The following is a 22189-nucleotide window of genomic DNA, read 5'->3' as shown; positions in this document are numbered from 1 at the left end:
TTAAAGAAACTTTAAAACATATCATGAGGTCATAAAACTTTTCACCATATTTTTTTATTTTCCAATGCAGGAGGTTCATAACCATTTGTCTTTTCCATCTGGAACTTATTTTGGTGTATAAAGTGTGTTAAGATTTCTTATTTTATTTTATTGCATATGGATAACCAATTTTTCTGGCCTTTATCCTTGAGTAGAATATCCTTTAATTCATTGCATTGTAATGCTATATGCCAAATTCCCAGATGGGGTTGTTTTTGACCTCTTGGTCTAATTTAATTCATCTATTGGGTTTTGTGTGCACAAATGCCACATCATTTTAATTAATGTTGTATTGTTATATTACATCTCAGTATGTATTAGAGTGAGTTCTACCTTTTTGTATTGGCCATTCTTGGTTGTTTGCTTTTCATATGAATTTTAGGATTTCCTGATGGCTTAGCTGGTAAAGAACTCGCTTGCAATGCAGGAGACCTGTGTTCAATCCCTAGGTTGGGAAGATCTCCTAGAGAAGGGAATGGTTACCCACTCCAGTGTTCTGACCTGAAGAATTCCATGTCCATGGGGTTGCAAAGAGTTGGACAGACTGAGAGACTTTCACTTTCTGAAGTTAAAACTTAGTGTCTTGATGGGATTTGCATTGAATCCCTAAATCATTTATGGAGAATAACATCTTCATGCTATTGAATCTCTTCAACGCTGAACATTGTATATCTCTCCAGTTTTTAAAGGCTTTCTAATGTGCTTCCTTGGGGCTTCCCTGGTGGCTCGAATGGTAAAGAATCTGTCGGCAATGCAGGCTGCTGCTGCTGCTGCTAAGTCGCTTCAGTCGTGTCCGACTCTGTGCGACCCCAGAGACGGCAGCCCACCAGGCTCCCCCGTCCCTGGGATTCTCCAGGCAAGAAGACCCAGGTTTATTCCCTGGGTCAGAAAGATCCCCTGGAGAAGGGAGTGGCTACCCACTCCATTATTCTTGTGTGGAGAATCCTATGGACAGAGGAGCTGGTGGGCTACAGTCCATGGGGCCACAAAGATTCAGACATGACTGAGCAACTAACATTTTCACTTTTCTTTCCTTAAAATTTGATAATTTTTTCTGTACAGGCCTCATTCTTCTTTTGTTAGATTTTTTCTTGACAACATTATGGATTATGCCAGTCTTGTTAGTAGAATTTTCCCTTAGTGCAGAGTAGATAGGGGTTAAGAAGTCCGGATTCCCAATCCAAATGCCTGAGTTCAAATCGTGGTTCTACTACCTACTGTGTGTGTCTCCATTTATTTAGCTCTAATTTGGGAATGATAATAGCACTTTTTAAAATACAGTTGTTGTGAAGAGTGATTGAGATAATACAAGCCTAGAATATAGTACTTAACATATTTGAATTATTAGAACTACTCCAAATTTTATTACTCCTGCTCTTTAGTTTTTGCTATTATAAAAGACATTATTAATTTTTGTATGTTGTTCTGTAGTTACTTTTGCATTTTCCAAATGGAAGATTATATCAGATGTGAATAATGACTCTTTAATTTTTCTTTCAATCTCACAGCCCTTATTTCTTCTCTTATTATGTTAGCTAGGAGAAGGCAATGGCACCCCACTCCAGTACTCTTGTCTGGAAAATCCCATGGACGCAGGAGCCTGGTAGGGTGCAGTCCATGGAGTCGCTGAGGGTCGGACACGACTGAGCGACTTCACTTTCATTTTCACTTTTCACTTTCATGCATTGGAGAAGGAAATGGCAACCCACTCCAGTGTTCTTGCCTGGAGAATCCCAGGGACGGCGGAGCCTGGTGTCGCACAGAGTCGGACATGACTGAAGCGACTTAGCAGCAGCAGCAGCAGGACCTCTAATATAATGTGGGCTTCCCTGGTGGCTCAGTGATAAAGAATCTGTTTGCCAGTGCAGGAGACATGGTTTCGATCCCTGGGTCAGGAAGATCCTCTGGAGAAGGGCAGGGCAACCCACTCCAGTGTTCTTGCCTGTAGAATCCCCATGTACAGAGGAGCCTGGTGGGCTACAGTCCATGGGGTCACAGAAGAGTCGGGCATAACTTGGTGACTAAACCACAGCAACTAATATAATGCTGCATATAAGCAAACTGCTCCTTCAATTAAACAAATTAGACTTCAGAGAACATTTATGTGAGTTATCTCTTGTGCCAATGATTAATTATCATGTAGATTATGGTATTGTACTATTTCTGCTTATTTTAGTTTTGCAAATAAAACAAAACTTGGAATTACATATCAAACTTTTTCCTTCTGTATATCATGTTATTCTTTTATTATATCATGTCATTCCTCATTCATCTTCCCAGATCCCACCCATATTTAAGATCTAGGCTAAATGATACCTTCTCTGTGATACCTGTGGCTTCTTCTAACTGGAAATAACATCTCCAGTCATTATCCTTTAATATTTCATCAGAATCTTTTTTATTTGTATTTTAACTTACATTGTGAGTTTTCTTTTTTTTTTAATTTCCTTTTTATTGAAAGACAATTGTTTTACAATGTTGTGGTGGTTTCTGCTGCACAACAATGCAAATCACCTGTAATTATATATATCACCTCCCTCTTGAGCCTCCTTTTTGCCTCCCGCCCCCACTCCTCTAGAACATTACAGAGTGCTTGGCTGGGCTCTCTGTGTTATACAACTTCTCATCAGCTATATATTTCACACATGGTAGTATATATGAGTCTATGCTACTTTCTCCATTTGTCCCATTCTCTCCTTCCCCCATTGTGGATTTTCTACATGTTTTGTCATCTGTATTCTGACCCTAAAATTTTTAAGTATTTTTATTTATTTATTTGGCTGTGACAGGTCTTATTTGTGGCACATGGAATCTTTAACTGCAACATGTGGGATCTAGTTCCCTGATCAGGTATTGAGCCTGGGCCCCCTGCATTGGGAGCATGGAGTCTTAACCACGTGACCACCAGTGAAGTCCCTGATCCTAAGATTTTTGAGGTCAGGGTCAGCCTCTGTTTAGTTTTGAATTTTTTTCCTGCTACTACTAGCAAAATTCACACTCAACAATAAATAAATAAATGAAAGAACAAATAGTATCTGGAACTGAATATTCAAAATACCTTAAAGCCTGTAAGGGAAGAAGCATAGAACCAGAAACATATCTGTATTCTTTTCTGGTAGCTTGCTATCATTCTTTAAAAAAATGTGCATGGCCATGAGTATATATACATATAATTAATATTCTGCAACGAAGTGAGGCTTTGACTACCACTGTGATTTTTGATTAATTAACTCTTCTAGAACATGTTACAGAACAGAACGATAGTACAAGAGCACCCTCATGGGGACAACCAGGATACACAAATAAATTGTCATTCATCTGTTTAATAGAAAACTTAATCATCTTTTCCACTTCTCTCCAGCTAAATCTGGGCCATTTCAGGAATGCTCTTTGGAGAAATATTTTTCAAGAAATAAACTGACTCAAGTGTTTGTAAATATGATATTTGTATATTTCTTCCTATTTTTAACAAGTTTTTTCTTTTTTAATTAAGGGTACCCTACTGGAAAATACTTTGTCGTGATCCCTATCATTCAGTCTTTGAATTTTCTGTAGTTGCTTCATCTTAGAAGGATTTTGCTTCTTTGGAATCTCTTAAGTTCTTTGCATCCAGACAAGGTGTCATAGCAAATAGAAAATGTCTGGCATAAATGGCAGACTGTTTCATCTTTGAGAAAAAAATAGAACCCCAAGATTTTTTGTTGTTGTCATTGTTTTGTAGATTAATTTTTATTGGAATATAGTTGCTTTACAATGTTGTGTTACTTTCTACTGTACAGCAAAGTGAATCAGCTCTCTGTACCCATATAGACCCTCTTTTTGGATTTCCTTCCTGTGAGAACCCACTGGTTTTATTTATGGACCACACAGCAGCTTTATACAAAAAAAATGTTCTCAATATGTATATATAAAATGTCCTAAAAATAATTTCCCAAGTTCTTAATTTATGCTATCTCTGGTTTTCAAAACTTGATTTCAACTTTATTTCTCAAAATATATCTGCACAGGTCTGCAGGTTTCTGCAGACCAGCATCTGCTCCGGAGGCCAGGTTCCAGTTTGCATTGACTTTCAGGAGCTTCCTTCAGGCACACACCTGGAGGCAATCATCTGCAGATGCCATTCTGTAAGCAGATGTATATGGGTAGGACAGCAGCACTTTATAACATTAGAACAGCTGGGAGGAATGGAAAATAAATGTGTTCTGCTTTCCTTTGTGTCATATAAAACTCCCTAAGAGTATTCTCACCTGGAAACTATTTTCTTTCTCTTCTGGTCTTGGCTTGTTTGGATGGGAAAAGAAACTTGCCTTATCAACCTTCCAGGTTAAGAGGAAGTTTGTTCTTCATTGACATCAATCACCTTGGTTGAGAATGTTGCTTGGCAAGCATTCTTAAAATTGCTTAAAATGTTTTGTTTTCCAGGAAGTGAGCCTCTTGAAGGGATTACCTCTGACTCTATCATTTCTCCACTCTATGGTGCCTAGTACAAGTTTAAATGCACAGAGACACTCATAAATAATTGTGATCCAATATATTTCTCAGGTTCAGGGGAAAATCTAATATGCATGATTTTACTTATTTAAAAAAAATGTCATCAGATTTGGTTTACTGATGAGATTTAGCTTGAAAAAAGTACTAATTTGATGATACACTTGAGAAACATATTAAATTTTCTTAACTTTAAGATTTTTAAGTGAAGTGACATATTGACCAGATGAGAAAATCAAATAATAAAGAATACATATATGTAAATTGAACCACTGTGATATCCTCCTTATACTGTGATATATGTCAGTTGTTTTTAATAAAACTCGAAAAACTAATTTTAACTTAAAAAAAAAGAATACATAATAAAAAGGTACTTGTTTTCTGCCCCACACTTCCCTGGCTTCAATCTCATTCCCTAGAGGAAACAATTTTAATTGCTTCTGTTTAAGCTCTTCTTTTATTTAGCTCTATTAATATCAAATAATGTGCAAGTACCTATGATTTCTTGATTTATCAGCTTGCAATATCAATTGTCTCCCCATATGAGAAATGAGAATTAGATACCAACCCTATCTTCCTTCTCTCCCTGGCCCAATTTTATTATTTTTAATTCTTCTAAACATTCCTTATAACAGTGTTTTGGGGACATAGATATTTGTTTTTCTTGGGTAAATACCTAGGAGTGAAATTGCTGGGTTTTATGGTAATTGTGCACCTAATTATTATTTTTTGCTTCTCTTGACTTTTTGCTCTTTTTAAGTTAAGAAGTACAGTAAAATGGACCTTTCTTTTTGTACAGTACTGTGATAACCAGCAAATGTATACAATCACATAACCATCATCATAAGCAATATATGGTTCTACCACTCCCCCAAATTTTCTTATACCAAGTTATAGTCAACCCACCCCCCCACTCTGGCCCTGATGATTTCTTTCTGGTTACCTCTTCTGTCATATTCTCTCTTCCAGAATGTCATATAAATGGAGCTATATGTATGTAGCCCTTTGAGTTTGACTTCTTTCATATTGTATAGTGCCTTTGAGATCTGCCCATGGTGTTGTATGTTTTTAGTAGATTGTTCCTTTTTATTCCTGAGTGGTATTCCATTGTAGGAATATAGCTCAGTTTGTTTAACCATTGTGCAACCGAAGAATATTTGGGTTGTTTCAGTTTTTGGTGATTGTGAATAGAATTGGTATAAACATTCATGTTCAGGTTTTTAAATAAATGCAGGTTTTCATTTCATCTGAGAAAATATGAGTGGCATTGCTAGGTCATAAGGTAAGTGTCTACTTAACTTTATAAGAAACTGCCAAATGTTTTCCAGAGGAGTTGTACCATTTTGTATTTCCATAGCAATATAGGAGAGTGTTGGTTGCACCCTAAATGGAATCCTCATTATTGAATTAGCCATAATACTCAATAACTAATTCTGTTTTCACTACTTCGATTAGTTTATATCAGTGGTCCATGGGTCTAGCATAACTTCTACTACAGAAACCTCTGTTTAGTAGATATCAGAGACAAGATGGATCTTGAATAAGGAAAAAATAACCCAGATATTTAATTTAAGTGATAGTTCTGCTATTTACCAGGGCTTCCCTGGTGGCTTACACAGTAAATAATCAGTCTACAAGGCAGGAGACCTGGGTTCAATCCTTGGGTCAGGAAGATCCCCCGAAGAAAGGAAAGGCACCCCACTCCAGTATTCTTGCCTGGGAAATCCCATGGACAGAGGAGCCTGCTGGGCTATAGTACATGGGTTTGCAAAGAGTTGGAAGCGACTAGCTCCTTCTTTCTTTCTTTCTACCATGTATTAACTCTTTGATCATGCCTAACATATTTGACCTTTTCCAGTCCTGTGGCCATTGCTGAGTTTTCCAAATTTGCTGGCATATTGAGTGCAGCACTTTCACAGCGTCACCTTCCAGGATTTGAAATAGCTCAACTGGAATTCCATCACCTCCATTAGCTTTGTTCTTAGTGATGCTTTCTAAGGCCCACTTGACTTCACATTCCAGGATGTCTGGCTCTAGGTCAGTGATCACACCATCGTGATTATCTGGGTTGTGAAGATCTTTTTTGAATAGTTTTTCTGTGTATTCTTGACACCTCTTCTTAATATCTTCTGCTTCTGTTAGTTCCATACCATTTCTGTCCTTTATCGAGCCCATCGTTGCATGAAATGTTCCCTTGGTATCTCTAATTTTCTTGAAGAGATCTCTAGTCTTTCCCATTCTGTTGTTTTCATTTCTTTGCATTGATTGTTGAGGAAGGCTTTCTTACCTCTCCTTACTATTCTTTGGAACTCTGCATTCAGATGCTTATATCTTTCCTTTTCTCCTTTGCTTTTCGCTTCTCTTCTTTTCATAGCTATATGTAAGGCCTCCTCAGACAGCCATGTTGCTTTTTTACATTTCTTTTCCATGGGGATGGTCTTGATCCCTGTCTCCTGTACAATGTCACGAACCTCCATCCATAGTTCATCAGGCACTCTGTCTATCACATCTAGTTCCTTAAATCTATTTCTCACTTCCACTGTATAAGAGATTTGATCTAGGTCATACCTGAATGGTCTAGTGGTTTTCCCCACTTTCTTCAATTTAAGTCTGAATTTGGCAATAAGGAGTTCATGATCTGAGCCACAGTCAGCTCCCAGTCTTCTTTTTGCTGACTGTATAGAGCTTCTCCATCTATGGCTGCAAAGAATATAATCGATCTGATTTCAGTATTGACCATCTAGTGATGTCCATGTGTAGAGTCTTCTTTTGTATTGTTGGAAGAGTCTTTTTTATGGCCAGTGCGTTCTCTTGGCAAAACTCTATTAGCCCTTGCCCTGCTTCATTCTGTATTCCAAGGCCAAATTTGCCTGTTACTCCAGGTGTTTCTTGACTTCCTACTTTTGCATTCCAGTCTGCTATAATGAAAAGGACATCTTTTGTGGGTGTTAGTTCTAAAAGGTCTTGTAGGTCTTCATAGAACCATTCAACTTCAGCTTCTTCAGCATTACTGGTTGGGCATAGACTTGGATTACTGTGATATTGAATGGTTTGCCTTGGAAACGAATAGAGATCATTCTGTCGTTTTGAGGTTGCATTCAAGTACTGCATTTCGGACTCTTTTGTTGACCATGATGGGCTACTCCATTTCTTCTAAGGGATTCCTGTCCACAGATAAGATCAGATCAGATCAGTCACTCAGTCGTGATCGACTCTTTGTGACCCCATGAATCGCAGCACGCCAGGCCTCCCTGTCCATCACCAACTCCCTGAGTTCACTGAGACTCACATCCATCAAGTCAGTGATGCCATCCAGCCATTTCATCCTCTGTCATCCCCTTCTCCTCCTGCCCCCAATCCCTCCCAGCATCAGAGTCTTTTCCAATGAGTCAACTCTTCGCATGAGGTGGCCAAAGTACTGGAGTTTCAGCTTTAGCATCATTCCTTCCAAAGAAATCCCAGGGCTGATCTCCTTCAGAATGGACTGGTTGAATCTCCTTGAAGTCCAAGGGACTCTCAAGAGTCTTCTCCAACACCACAGTTCAAAAGCATCAATTCTTCGGTGCTCAGCCTTCTTCACAGTACAACTCTCACATCCATACATGACCACTGGAAAAACCATAGCCTTGACTAGACGAACCTTTGTTGGCAAAGTAATGTCTCTGCTTTTGAACATGCTCTCTAGGTTGGTCATAACTGTCCTTCCAAGGAGTAAGCGTCTTTTAATTTCATGGCTGCAGTCACCATCTGCAGTGATTTTGGAGCCCCCAAAAATAAAGTCTGACACTGTTTCCACTGTTTCCCTATCATTTCCCAGTAGTAGATATAATGATCATCTGAGTTAAATTCACCCATTCCAGTCCATTTTAGTTTGCTGATTCCTAGAATGTCAACATTCACTCTTGCCATCTCCTGTTTGACCACTTCCAATTTGCCTTGATTCATGGACCTGACATTCCAGGTTCCTATGCAATATTTCTCTCTACAGCATTGCACCTTGCTTCTATCACCAGTCACATCCACAACTGAGTATTGTTTTTGCTTTGGCTCCGTCCCTTCATTCTTTCTGGAGTTATTTCTCCACTGATCTCCAGTAGCATGTTGGGCACCTACTGACCTGGGGAGTTCTCCTTTCAGTATCCTATCATTTTGCCTTTTCATGCTATTCATGGGGTTCTCAAGGCAAGAATACTGAAGTGATTTGTCATTCCCTTCTCCAGTGGACCATATTCTGTCAGCCTTCTCCAACCATGAGCTTCCAGATGTTCAAGCTGGTTTTAGAAAAGGCAGAGGAACCAAAGATCAAATTGCCAACATCTGCTGGATCATCGAAAAAGCAAGAGAGTTCCAAAAAAACATCTATTTCTGCTTTATTGACTATGCCAAAACCTTTCACTGTGTGGATCACAATAAACTGTGGAAAATTCTGAAAGAGATGGGAATACCAGACCACCTGACTTGCCTCTTGAGAAACCCTGTATGCAGGTCAGGAAGCAACAGTTAGAACTGGACATGGAACAACAGACTGGTTCCAAATAGGAAAAGGAGTACATCAAGGCTGTATATTGTCACCCTGCTTATTTAACTTATATGCAGAGTACATCATGAGAAATGCTGGACTGGAAGAAGCACAAGCTGGAATCAAGATTGCCAGGAGAAATATCAGTAACCTCAGCTATGCAGATGACACCACCCTTATGGCAGAAAGTGAAGAGGAATTAAAAAGCCTCTTGATGAAAGTGAAAGAGGAGAGTGAAAAAGTTGGCTTAAAGCTCAACATTCAGAAAATGAAGATCATGGCATCTGGTCCCATCACTTCATGGCAAATAGATGGGGAAACAGTGGAAACAGTGTCAGACTTTATTTTTTGGGCTTCAAAATCACTGCAGATGGTGATTGCAGCCATGAATTTAAAAGACACTTACTCCTTGGGAGGAAAGTTATGACCAACCTAGATAGCATATTGAAAAGCAGAGACAATACTTTGCCAACAAAGGTTCGTCTAGTCAAGGCTATGGTTTTTCCAGTGGTCATGTATGGATGTGAGAGTTGGACTGTGAAGAAATCTGAGTGCCAAAGAATTGATGCTTTTGAACTGTGGTGTTGGAGAAGACTCTTGAGAGTCCCTTGGACTGCAAGGAGATACAACCAGTCCATCCTAATGGAGATAAGTTCTGTGTGTTCATTGGAAGGACTGATGCTAAAGCTGAAACTCCAATACTTTGGTCACCTCATGCGAAGAGTTGACTCATTGGAAAAGACCCTGATGTTGGGAGGGATTGGGGCAGGAGGAGAAGGGGATGACAGAGGATGAGATGGCTGGATGGCATCACCGACTCTATGGATGTGAGTTTGAGTGAACTCCAGGAGTTGCTGATGGACAGGGAGGCCTGGCATGCTTTGATTCATGGGGTTGCAGAGAGTTAGACACGACTGAGTGACTGAACTTAACATATTTGAAACTCAGCATCATGAGTTTTTAAATGAGGATCATAGTATTCTTCCATTCAACAACTATTTGCAGATGATATGTCATGTTCCTTCCCCCTTCTCTAGATGCTGGGGATGCAACAGTGCACGCAACACAGCTCCTGTTTCAAGGAATTTAATGGGAAGTAGGGGCTTCCCCGGTGGGGAAGTAAAATCTTTAATTCAGTAAAGAATTCTTCAGACAGTAAACAATCTGCCTGTAATACAGGAGCCCCAAGTTCAGTTGCTGGGTTGGGAAGATCTCCTGGAGAAGGGAATGGCAACCCACTCCAGTATTCTTGCCTGGAAAATCCCATGGACAGAGGAGCCTGGCAGCTACAGTCCAGGGAGTCACAAAGAGTCGGGTGTGACTGAGTGACTAACACTTCACTTCACAGTGTATATTAAGTGCTATGTTGAAGACAAGAACCATTTACCATGGCAGCATAGTAAAGGATCAACTCATAACATTGTGGGGAAGATTAAATTTAATATTGTTTATAGAGAAACTGGCATAATACCTAGCACATAGTTGATAGTACCATTGGCTCTGGACAGTTCTAAATTTCTTCTTTAAAATTCCATTCAGAGCTTCTGACACGTATCTGAATGATTTATGATGCAGTTGTGTACTTGGAGGGTAGAGTCACATTTTGGATGTATCAGAACTCATTTAATGGCCAGGCTTGGTAAGAGAGAGATATCTGGAAAGAAAATACTTCCAAGTCAGTGAAACTAAATTGTACTTAAGTAACACTCCTTATTCCTCAGATTTGAGGGAACAAGCCCATATGGATGCAAATATTGTGCATATCTGTCAAGATTAGTCTACCAGTCACTTGATTCCTTATTGAAAGAGGGACTATACTGTGTTGTATCCCCCAGTGCCTAGAGCAGGAGTGAAACTGTGACATACACTCAGATAATATGTATTGAGTAGAAGAATATTACGGTTCTCATTTAAAAACTCATGACACTGATTTTCAAATGGGTTAGGCAAAATCAGAGAGTTTGTAAATGGTAGAACCATCATTGAAATGAAATATATGATTTTCCTGATTTAAAATCTAGTTTGTCTCTCTGATTTTCTGCTAAATAAAATGTTCCTATGCTGAGCAACTAGGGAAGAACTGGAGGTGGTTGCCATATCAAATGAAGTAGTGGAGATAGAAATCAGGGACCCAGCTCAGTGGATTCAGAAACAAAATTAAGTCTGACATGTATGATGATAGCAGTTGGCATTTGCAATAACTTTATGTGGCATTATGTGGTATTATATATTCATTAATTAGTCTACATAATACTTCATTATGTGAGTCTTCATTACTGAATTTAAAGTACCCCAGAAACAACACTGAATTAGCAATTAAACTCAGTCACATGAATAAACAGACCCAGTACAGCATTCTATAAAGTCAAAATGAACATTCAGTTCTTGGAAGTAAGAACTCAGAAATCAAGCTTTTTTCATACTATTAAAAAAAAAAAAAAGACTATTCTTTGCTTATATCTCTAGGGCATCATTTCTCATGAAGCAGCCAGACAATTCAGTGAAAAGTCCAAGTTAATTGATTTTTATATTTAAGTTGATTTTAGTTATGTAATCAATTTTTAAAGTTTATTTCTGTCTTGAGGGAAATTACTTATGCACAATTTTATTATCCAACTTATTTTCCATGTAAGATTTCTCTTCCTGGCAATGAAAAAAAGTAGAATCCTTAATATACACTCCTCAATTGTACTTTAGCTTTCCAAATTGAGAGTATAATAAATCCAATCAAGTTAGATATTTATCTCAATATAAGTATGTAGACAAGGCCAACAAAAAGAAGGTATGGATTTTAAACACTACATTTTAACAGAATATATACAATAAGTGAATCTTTTTTCCTCTCTTTTCATAAGGGAGGTGAACAGGAGGCAAACTTTGAAATAGCATTTGCTTTGTTTCAGAAAGAGATGTCTGCTAAAACAGGCATGTTCTAGTTAAAATGGGATTTTGGAAACTGAGAAGACTATTCTACATGTTTTTTCCCCCCTGTAACAAAGGATCCCCAGGAGGCAATTGAGCCCAGGGTTAGAGCCTTAAGGTACTGACACAAACAACAATAGCAGGCGAATGGGATTTTCCTCTGTGAATTCTGATTTTCTCAGGGCTTTCCAGAAGCAGTATCTTTGGAAATGTAGAGAAGAGGCTGAGAGTCTGGCTTCTGTCTGATGTAGGAAGAGGGAGCGTAACAACAGAAGTTGTGCAGGGCTCTGCCCCAGGGGGATGCACTCACTTTGTTCACTTCTTGGATGAGGCAGAATTATTTTTAAATGGTTGAAGCTAAAACAGATGAAGTTAGTAGTTAAAAAAACCTAACTATAAATAGTTGTTACCATTTAAAAGGTATATAAAAAATTCTATGTATTAGTTAAGTAGAAGACATCCAGGAACTATCAGGACCTGATCTGGAGAGTGACTGTGTATGTGCGTGCTAGGTTGCTTCAGTCGTGTGCGACTCTTTGCAACCCTAAGGACTACTGTAGCCCGTCAGGCTCGTCTATCCATGGGATTCTCCGGGCAAGAATACTGGAGTGGGTTACCATGCCCTCCTCCAGGGGATCCTCCTGATCCAGGGATCTAACCTGCATCTCCTATGTCTCCTGCATTGGTAGGCTTGTTCTTTACCACTAGTGCCACCTGGGAAGCCTCAGAGAATGACTGGTACATTGTTATTTCAGGTCTTGAAGCAAGAGAACATCTGTGCTAGGGAGGAAAGAGGTTTTTAGAATTCCCAGAAGTGCACATAGCTAGGTGAGGGGGAGCACTGCTGAAGATTGCCCAGATGGCATGAAGAGAATATATATCTTTTTGGTGTCTCTGGCTCCAGCTTGAGATAGATGAAAAGACATCAGTGTGGCTTTGGAGACACTGTCATGTTGGCTATAATAGTACTCATGAAAGCAAGAAACTTACACAAGAGTTAACTCTATGACATTGTAAATGAAAATGTAGTTAAAGTCCTCTAAAGAAATACGGAGGGAGATGCTTCAATTGTGAAATACTTCAAAAAAAAAACAACCAACAACTTGAAAATAGAGTCACACATTTCTTCTCTTTAAAAATTGCCTGTCAAGTTAGTGGTGAAGAAGTGTAAATGAAATAAGCTAATTTGTAAGTAACTGGTTCAAAACAGAGTTTGTAGAGCAGTCAGATGCAACTATGGTCTAGCCATATGTTTCACTGGCAATACAGTTGTGTTATTCCATTAAGGGCAGATTTGTGTGCCATTTCTGTAGTATATTTAAAAAATTAAATATCAGAATTGCCTAGGCAAAATGTGCACCAAAAAGTTCATTTTAGGACTTCAGGCGAAGAAATGCAGATGGATAGTATGCATATGAAAAGATGATTAACTTTTTTATAAAAGAAAAAAATAAAATTAATAAAAAATGTTGACCATTAGTTCTAGAGAAGAACATTAAGATAAATATTTTAAAGATCTGGGATTGACAAGGATAAAGCAAAATATGAAAAAAACAAATATTGGATATTAACACATATATATGGAATCTAGAAAGATGGTACTAATGAACCTATTTTCAAGGCAGCAGTGGAGACACAAACATAGAGAACAGACTTATGGACATAGGGTGGGTAGGTAAGAAGGAGAGGATGGGACGAATAGAGGGAGTAGCATGGAAACATACACTACCATATGTAAAACAGATAGTGGGAATTGCTGTATGACTCAGGAAACTCAAATTGGAGCTCTGTGATAACCTAGAGGAGTGGATGGGGTGGGAGTTGGGATGGAGGTTCAAAGGGAGGGAATATATGTATATACATGTTGATGTATGGCAGAAACCAACCCAACATTGTAATTAGCCTGTGTACTCTCCAGAGCAGCCGAGTGCATAAATTAGTGCAATCTTTCTGACAATCTGTATAAAATTTAACTTTTGTGCACAATTTGATCTAGCAAATTCACTTGTTGAAATTTATTCTCAGGAAATGACCAGACATGTATACAAAGATGATTTAACAGCAACACCATAGTTGGTGAAAAATAACGAATATCCATTAATAGTCAAATAAATTGTTGTGTATTCATGTACCAGAAAGCTTTGATTACTAAAAATGGTATTTTATATTTATATTTATTGATGAGAAAAACCCTCTACAAAATGTTTTTGTGTGAGTTATGTGTATTAAATGCAGCATTTAGATTAAGCCAATTAAAATTACATTTATATGTATTGCTGGATGTTTAGGATCATGTTCCCCAAAATGTTGGGTGAATCTTCTTTGGTAATGGGATTATAGGTAATGTTTAATATCTTTGTCATACTTTTCTGTTTGAACTGTATAATGATATATATTTTAAAATCCAGAAAACTTATTTTAATTTTGTAAAATAAAACCTTCTTAAATTATATATATATATATATATATATATACTTTATTTTCTACATTAACAAAATTAAATTTCAACAAAATTAAGACACTTCACTTCCTCTCACTACATCTGTCCCCCCTCCAACCTATACTCCCTAGCTGTCAGTGTTTCCATGGGAATGTTGATTAGGCAAGCTATTTGATTTATAAAATTTGTATAGGATTTAAAAAATTACATCCAACTCTCAAGTGATGTAAAAGGTAAGTTAAGTTGCAAACATTGCTACTTGTATGGCATTTGTTCAGGTAATGATTTAAGTACAGATAGTGTTGTATGGGAAACTAATAGACTACAACTAGAATTTTTTTTTTTTGCTTTAGCTTTTATGAAATTTAGTTTATTGCTTTGTTTCATTTCCTAAAGTAACAGATACAATTATGTTTTCATTACTACAATGTCCTCCCTCAGTAAAGATCTATTCATATTGAAAGCAAAGTACTTTATTTTTCAAATTGTTTACTCATACTTTTATCTTGGGAATTTATTTTTCATAAACAAAAGGGTAAATACTTTGAGTTATTGATGTATTGAATTTAGTTTTTGAAGGATCCTTATATGATAAATAAAGTTATAAACAGAGGTTGTCTCTGACTGAGTGCTTAAGTTTTAAAACAGGGATCATAGTAATAAATTACAGGAAACTATGAACAAGTTGTAGCAAAATGAAAGTTGTGAATTTCCCTCATTTTGAGCTCAAGATCTTTCAGTAGTTGTATCTCTGCAAGCTTCAAAATTAAACACTTGTTTATTATCTTGTGGGAAAAAAAGAAATGCCTAAACATAGCAGAAAGTAGCATCATAATTCTCAAATTCTTTCCTTAAATTATTTCATCGTGTGACTAAATGAAACCTACAATGCAGTGTAACAGTAGCTATCATTCAACATGAATGCAATTCACTTCTAAGTTGTAAATTATAAAAATTTTCATGAGTAGACAAAGAATTCTGAGTTCAGCCATGCTAGATAAATTTCTTTTTTAGGAAAAAAGAAACAAAGATATATTTAATTAACTCTTAGATCTCTCTTTATCTTTTTTTATTTTGCTGCTGCTGCTGCTCCTGCTAAGTCGCTTTAGTTGTGTCCATCTCTGTGCGACACCATAGACGGCAGCCCACCAGGTTCCCCTGTCCCTGGGATTCTCCAAGCAAGAATACTGGATTGGGTTACCATTTCCTTCTCCAATGCATCAAAGTGAAAATGAAGTCGCTCAGTCGTGTCCGACTCTGACAGACCCCGTGGATTGCAGCCTACCAGGCTCCTCCATCCATGGGATTTTCCAGGCAAGAGTACTGGAGTGGGGTGCTTTTTTATTTTACTGCTAAATTTATTGAGAAATTCTACTCCAAAATGAAAATTAGTCAGTTTAAGGTAGTTGCCCATGAGGAAATAAAACTTTTGCATAGTAGCTTGTGAAAAAATTTAGAAAGTTTTAATATACCTTACTCTATTTATACCATAGTACTTCTTTCTATTAATAAACAGATTGCATTATTTAGGATATATCCTTGGTGTAAAGACAGTGAGCTTTGCATGAAAATAAGGTAACATAGAAACTTGAATGGTGGGACTAAAACAACAGGCCTTTATAAACAAAGACCTTGAGTTGGAAGGAAGTTTACTGTCATATGAGTGGAATGATATAAACATGTAAGAACTTCAGTACTTTCTTAATCAGTGATTCCTCTTATTGGCATTTGTTAGTTAATTAGCAAAAATTTTTTAATGATTTGTAAAAACTCAGTTGATTAATTGACATGTAATTTGAATGGGCTAAATTAACAAAAGTTGAAATTGGGTCAAGCTTCTTGTCTAAGGAATGACTTTCTTTTAGTTACAGTCGCTTTTAGAGAATAAACTATCAGGGCTCTTTTGATCTCTGTCTCTCTTTTCCTCTTTATTCCTTTTTCTTTTTTTTTTTTTTTTTAATAAAATAGCTTACTGTAGAAACTTATAAACGGTTTTACTTTATGTGCTATTTCCATAGATCATAATATAACTTATAAAGTGAAAGTGTGAAAGTGTTAATTGCTCAGTCCTGTCCAACTCTTTGAGACCCCATGGACTGAGGCTTACCAGACTCCTCTGTCCATGGAATTCTCTAGGCAAGAATATTGGAGTGGGTTGCCATTCCCTTCTCCATGGGTCTTATTGACCTAGAGATTGAACCCGAGTCTCTTGCATTGAAGGTGAATTCTTAACTTCTGAGCCACCATGGAAGTCTTTATAAAGTAAAATGAATTGTGATTACACTTTAGCTAAAATCACAATATTAACCATAGAATCATAACTGCTAATTAATTCCATGCTAAGTATATATATCTTATTATCTTTTAAAGTGAAGGGGAAAATATGATTCTGTAAAACTTTTATTAAGCAACTATTGATTTCAATTATATACAGAATATTCTTGTGAACTTAAAAACAAAATTTATTTGGCTGTGCTGGGTCTTAGTTGCTAGTTGCAGTATGCAGGATCTCTTATTTGCAGCATGCAGGATCATTCAGGATCTTTAACTGCAGCATGTGGGATCTATTTCCCTAATCAGGGATTGAACCTGGGCCCCTTGCATTGGGAGCTTGGAATCTTAGCCACTGGACCACCAGGGACGTCCTCTTCATGTGAGCTTTTGATTTCATTGTAGTTTCTTTGAAATGTAAAGGAAAAGTTCTTGCTTCAGTTGGAAAACTATATGTTCTCAGTTGAAGCTTGATTTTACTTGGAAACAAAGACTGAAGGTTTTTATGATGGAAATGTAATGATAATGATATATTTCAAACTTATTTAATGTGGATACATAACTGAAAAACAGACCATTATTTGAAGCCACTAAGTATTCTGTCTGGAGGCTTTGGATGCTATTCTTTGTGGTTTTCTTGACAATAGTATTGAACTTTTTGGAATAAATCAAGCTACCAGAAAGACTTATGATCCACTTTTATAATCTTTTTTTCATTGAGTTTCCCTTTAGTTTTACAGATGACAAGAACAATAGGTATGCCAATCCAATAGTTTTATGGCTTCACATGTGTCTGATTATCTTCAATTTTGTGTTGGTCATTGTATTTGAAAATCTATTTGTAGAAAATAGTTCTGGTTTATATCTTCCTCCAAAAAGGATTTTCTTTGCTTTTTCTTGGCATTTGGGAGTACTAGGATGGAAGAGCCTCGTAGGCTGCAGTCCTTGGGGTCGCTAAGAGTTGGACAAGACTGAGGACTTCACTTTCACTTTTCACTTTCATGCACTGGAGAAGGAAATGGCTACCCACTCCAGTGTTCTTGCCTGGAGAATCCCAGGGACGGGGGAGCCTGGTGGGCTGCCGTCTATGGGGTCGCAGAGAGTTGGACATGACTGAAGCGACTTAGCAGCAGCAGCAGCAGCACACGATCACCTTAATTCAAATTCAGAGTTTGGTATATTCTGCAACGCAGAAATTACTTGAAGCTAGGCAGCAATCCATTGTAGAACTAACTTATTTCCAATGCAGTTATTAAAGTGCAACTCTTTGAGTTCCAGCCTAAGTGTGAGTTAGTTTATCAAAATATCTACCTTTTGTGAGCCCTAAACTCTAACTATTGTGTCTAGTTCTCAGTGTCACCAAAAAGCAGCTTAGCTAATTTCATACCTTTTAGGAATGACAAGTACTTTACAGGTAAAGACAATCCAAGGACCAGAATTACTTCTCTGAATCTAGGGCTGGTCATTGCCTAATATATTGTTAGCTATTTAATGTTTTTAAAAGATTTATAAAATATGAGATCTAGTTTTTAAGTTATTTTTAGTGAAATAGTGATTCCAAATTACTTAACCATTAACAGAAGCAGAAGTTCCATATTTCTTTTAAATGTAAATATTCCATTGTGCATTTTCTCCTTGGCCGTTTTTCCCTATAAAATTATTGTTACACACGCACACACACACACACACACACACACATATAAAACCAGGAATAGAATTTCTGAATCATAAGATATAGTATCTGTAACTGGAGTAGATAGCAGTAAACAGTTTTCCAGTGTGGTATACTATCAATACTTTATATTCCCATTATAATATATGAGAATTCCCAGACATTGCAAATTCTTTTAGTATTAAAGACTTAAAACATTTTGTCAATATGGTGGAATAATTGTATTTCATTTAATTTTAATGGGTGTTTCCAATTTTTAATTTGATTAAACCCCTTTGCACATTTTTATTTTCCATTTGAGTTTTTTTCTTTTGACGGGTGCCTGTTAATTCTTGCTCATTTAAAAAAAATTGTATTTTCTTATTGTTATGTAGGATTTTAGGCCTTTTTCTTTTAATTGTGATATAAATATCTCCTCCTACTCTGAACTCTTTTTCACTATTTTAGTCTGAGGAAATGCTGGTAGCTGAGCAACTCAATAAAGTGTTCCATATATGTGTTAGATCATCATCATCATCACTATTAGTAGGAACATTTTATGATATAATCACTCTGTGCCATAACTATATCTTCCTGTGAATGCTCAGTTGCTCAGTCATGTCCAACTCTTTGCAACCTCATGGACTGTACCCCTCCAGGCTCCTCTGTCCATGGAATTTTCCAGGGAAGAATATTGGAGTGGGTTGCCATTTCCTTCTCCAGGGGATCTTCCTGACTCCTGGAATTGACCAGGGATTGAACCTTGTCTCCTGTGTCTTCTGCATTGGTAGGCAGATTCTTTGCTATTGTGCCACCCAGGAAGACCATATCTATATCTTCACTGTTTCTCAAAAAGTTTGATAATTTTTTGGTAATTTTTTGATAGAGGTTTTATTTTATTTATTTTTTTTTAATTTTATTTTATTTTTAAACTTTACATAACTGTATTAGATTTGCCAAATATCAAAATTAATCCACCACAGGTATACATGTGTTCCCCATCCTGAACCCTCCTCCCTCCTCCCTCCCCATTCCATCCCTCTGGGTCGTCCCAGTGCACCAGCCCCAAGCATCCAGTATTGTGCATCGAACCTGGACTGGCAACTCATTTCATACATGATATTTTACATGTTTCAATGCCATTCTCCCCAATCTTCCCACCCTCTCCCTCTCCCACAGAGTCCATAAGACTGTTCTATACATCAGTGTCTCTTTTGCTGTCTCGTACACAGGGTTATTGTTACCATCTTTCTAAATTCCATATATATGCGTTAGTATACTGTATTGGTGTTTTTCTTTCTGGCTTACTTCACTCTGTATAATAGGCTCCAGTTTCATCCACCTCATTAGAACTGATTCAAATGTATTCTTTTTAATGGCTGAATAATACTCCATTGTGTATATGTACCATAGCTTTCTTATCCATTCATCTGCTGATGGACATCTAGGTTGCTTCTAGATGTCCATCAGCAGATGAATGGATAAGAAAGCTATGGTACATTGATAGAGGTTTTATAATAATTTTTATTTAATTTATTCCTAGATATCTGATATTTTTATTGTTTTAAATGGAATCATTTGTACATTTTATTCTATATCTGTTCCTGGTAGATAAAATTGAATTTACTTCCTATTTGATTAAAATCTAACAACTTTACTAAACTCTTTAATTAATGCTAATAATTAACTTATAGAATATTTTGGATTTTCTATATGCTAATTTTTATCATCTGTTAACATTTTTTTTTTCTTTTTAAGACTGACCTGACTATTTTCTTTCCTTTTTGTACTGTGGGCTAGGGTCTCCTTTAAAATGTTGGATAGATATTCTGATTGCAGATATTTTAACTTTTACCCTCAACTCAAAGGGAAAATTTCCAAAGCTTCACCATTTAATATAATGTTCACTATGTTTTATTTCTTTTTCTGTAAATATCCCTTACCAGGCTAAGAAAGCTCACCTTTGTTCCTAGAATTTGTGGCACAAATTCTTATCATCAATGGGCTTTACATTCTATCAGTGCTTTCTCTACATCTACTGAGCTTATGTTTATCTCCTTTTATTTGTTGATGTAGTAGTGAATTACATTATTTGATTTTTTTTTAAAGTGTTAAGCCAACACTTCATTATAGGATAAAGTCAGTTGGTCATAATATATTATTCTGTTTGAATATTGATAGATTTGGTTTAATAACTTAAAAAACATTTTTGTATTCAAAGTAAGATTTGAAAATGGCTTTTAATTTTCTTTTCTCATGCTGCCCTTCAGGTTTGTTATCAAGTTGATTATAAAAAGAACTGGAATATAACATGTTTCTCTAATCTCTGAAAGAATTTGTCTAAGTCTACATCTTAGTCTGCCTGAATTTCCATAACAAATACCATAGACTGGGTGGCTTAAACAACAGACATTAATTTTCTCACCATTTCTGAGGCTGAGCATCTGAGATCAGAGTGCAGTGTTGAAATAGGGTGAAGTCTGCTTTTCTGGCTTGCAGATGGCCACCTTCTCACTGTGTCCTCACATCAGAAAGAGAAAGAGGAGAGAGCAAGAGAGAGAGAAAGACCAAGAGAGAGCTCTCTGGTGAATAAACTCATCATAATCCAGAGTATACAATCCCATCATTAGGGCTTAACCCTCATTACTTCATCTAAACCTAATCACCACCCTAAGGTCCCATCTCTAGACTCTATCACATTGGGGGTGCAGCTTCAACATACAAAATTTGAGGGGACATGACTCAGTCCAGAGCAATCTGGAACTGTTCCTTTAGTGACTGCATGGTAAACTTACTCATAAAGTTATCTGGACCTGTAGTTTTTTTTTTTTTTCTTTGTGGGAAGAGTTTATTTATACTTGATTCAAATTCTTTAAAGCATTATTTAGGTTTTGTATCTCTTCTTGAGCCAAATGTTGTTCAAGATGTACTTTTCTTTTCTGTTTCCCAGGTGGCATTACTGGTAAAGAACCCATCAGCCAACGCAGGAGATGTAAAAATGCGGGTTCTATCCCTAGGTTAGGAAGATCCCCTGGAGGAGGGCATGGCAACCCACTCCAGTATTATTGCCTGGAGAATCCCAGGGACAGAGGAGCCTGGAGGGCTACAGTCCATACATTCCCAAAAAGTCGGACACGACTGAAGTGACAGCACACACACACACTTTTCTAGGAACTTAAGCATTTGTTCACATATCTCCTTTTGACCTGTTTCATGTCTTCAGTATCTGCAGTGATTATTGCTGTTCATTCCTATTAGTCTTTCTCTCCTTTGCTTCTTCCCTCCCCCACCCCCTCCATCTCTCTCTCCTTTCTTGGTTAATCTTACTACAAGATTTATCTTTTAAACATACATCTTTAGCTTTTTTGGTCCTCTTTATTTTATATTTTTAAAACATTTCACTAAATTTTGCATTTATCTCCATTTTCTTCCTCCACATATTTTTGGTTTTACTTTTCGATATCTTTTCTAACAACTTTAGACATATGTTTAACAATTACTTATCAATTTTCAACATTTGTCTTTCTATTTGATGTGTTTCCTCCTAATAATATTATTTAACACGTTGCTTTATATTCATCCTGTAAACTTTGCTACTGCATAGTATTTATTTATATAGTTCAAAATATTTTTAATTTGTTTTATGATATTTCTTTGACTCATGTGGTATTTAGAATACATGATTTAATTTCTGAAAATTTGGGAAATTTTCTAGTTACTAGTTTCTGAATGATTTTTGATATAAATGCATTGTAGTTAGGTAACATATTTTATGTGTTTTAGATTCATTTAAAAGGTATTATAAAGTAAGAATCACATATAAAAAAGTACATGACAAGTTGTATAGCTTAACAAATTA

General features: G+C 36.8%; 1 long non-coding RNA gene across 2 annotated transcripts in view; it reads right to left on the bottom strand.

Annotated features, from left to right (window-relative positions):
• The window catches only part of LOC129644063 (uncharacterized), a 39126-nt gene extending 18192 nt beyond the window's left edge, over positions 1-20934 (bottom strand). For both annotated transcript variants that reach the window (XR_008710721.1, XR_008710722.1), the window contains exon 1: positions 20756-20934. This is a non-coding gene — a long non-coding RNA (uncharacterized LOC129644063). The remainder of the gene's footprint in view (positions 1-20755) is intronic.
• Between the last annotated feature and the right edge of the window lie 1255 nt (positions 20935-22189).

This window comes from Bubalus kerabau, chromosome 2 (genome assembly GCF_029407905.1).
Source record: "Bubalus kerabau isolate K-KA32 ecotype Philippines breed swamp buffalo chromosome 2, PCC_UOA_SB_1v2, whole genome shotgun sequence".
Classification (NCBI taxonomy): domain Eukaryota; kingdom Metazoa; phylum Chordata; class Mammalia; order Artiodactyla; family Bovidae; genus Bubalus; species Bubalus kerabau.
Note: the sequence above shows the minus strand (reverse complement) of the source record. Positions and strands in the feature narration are given on the sequence as shown.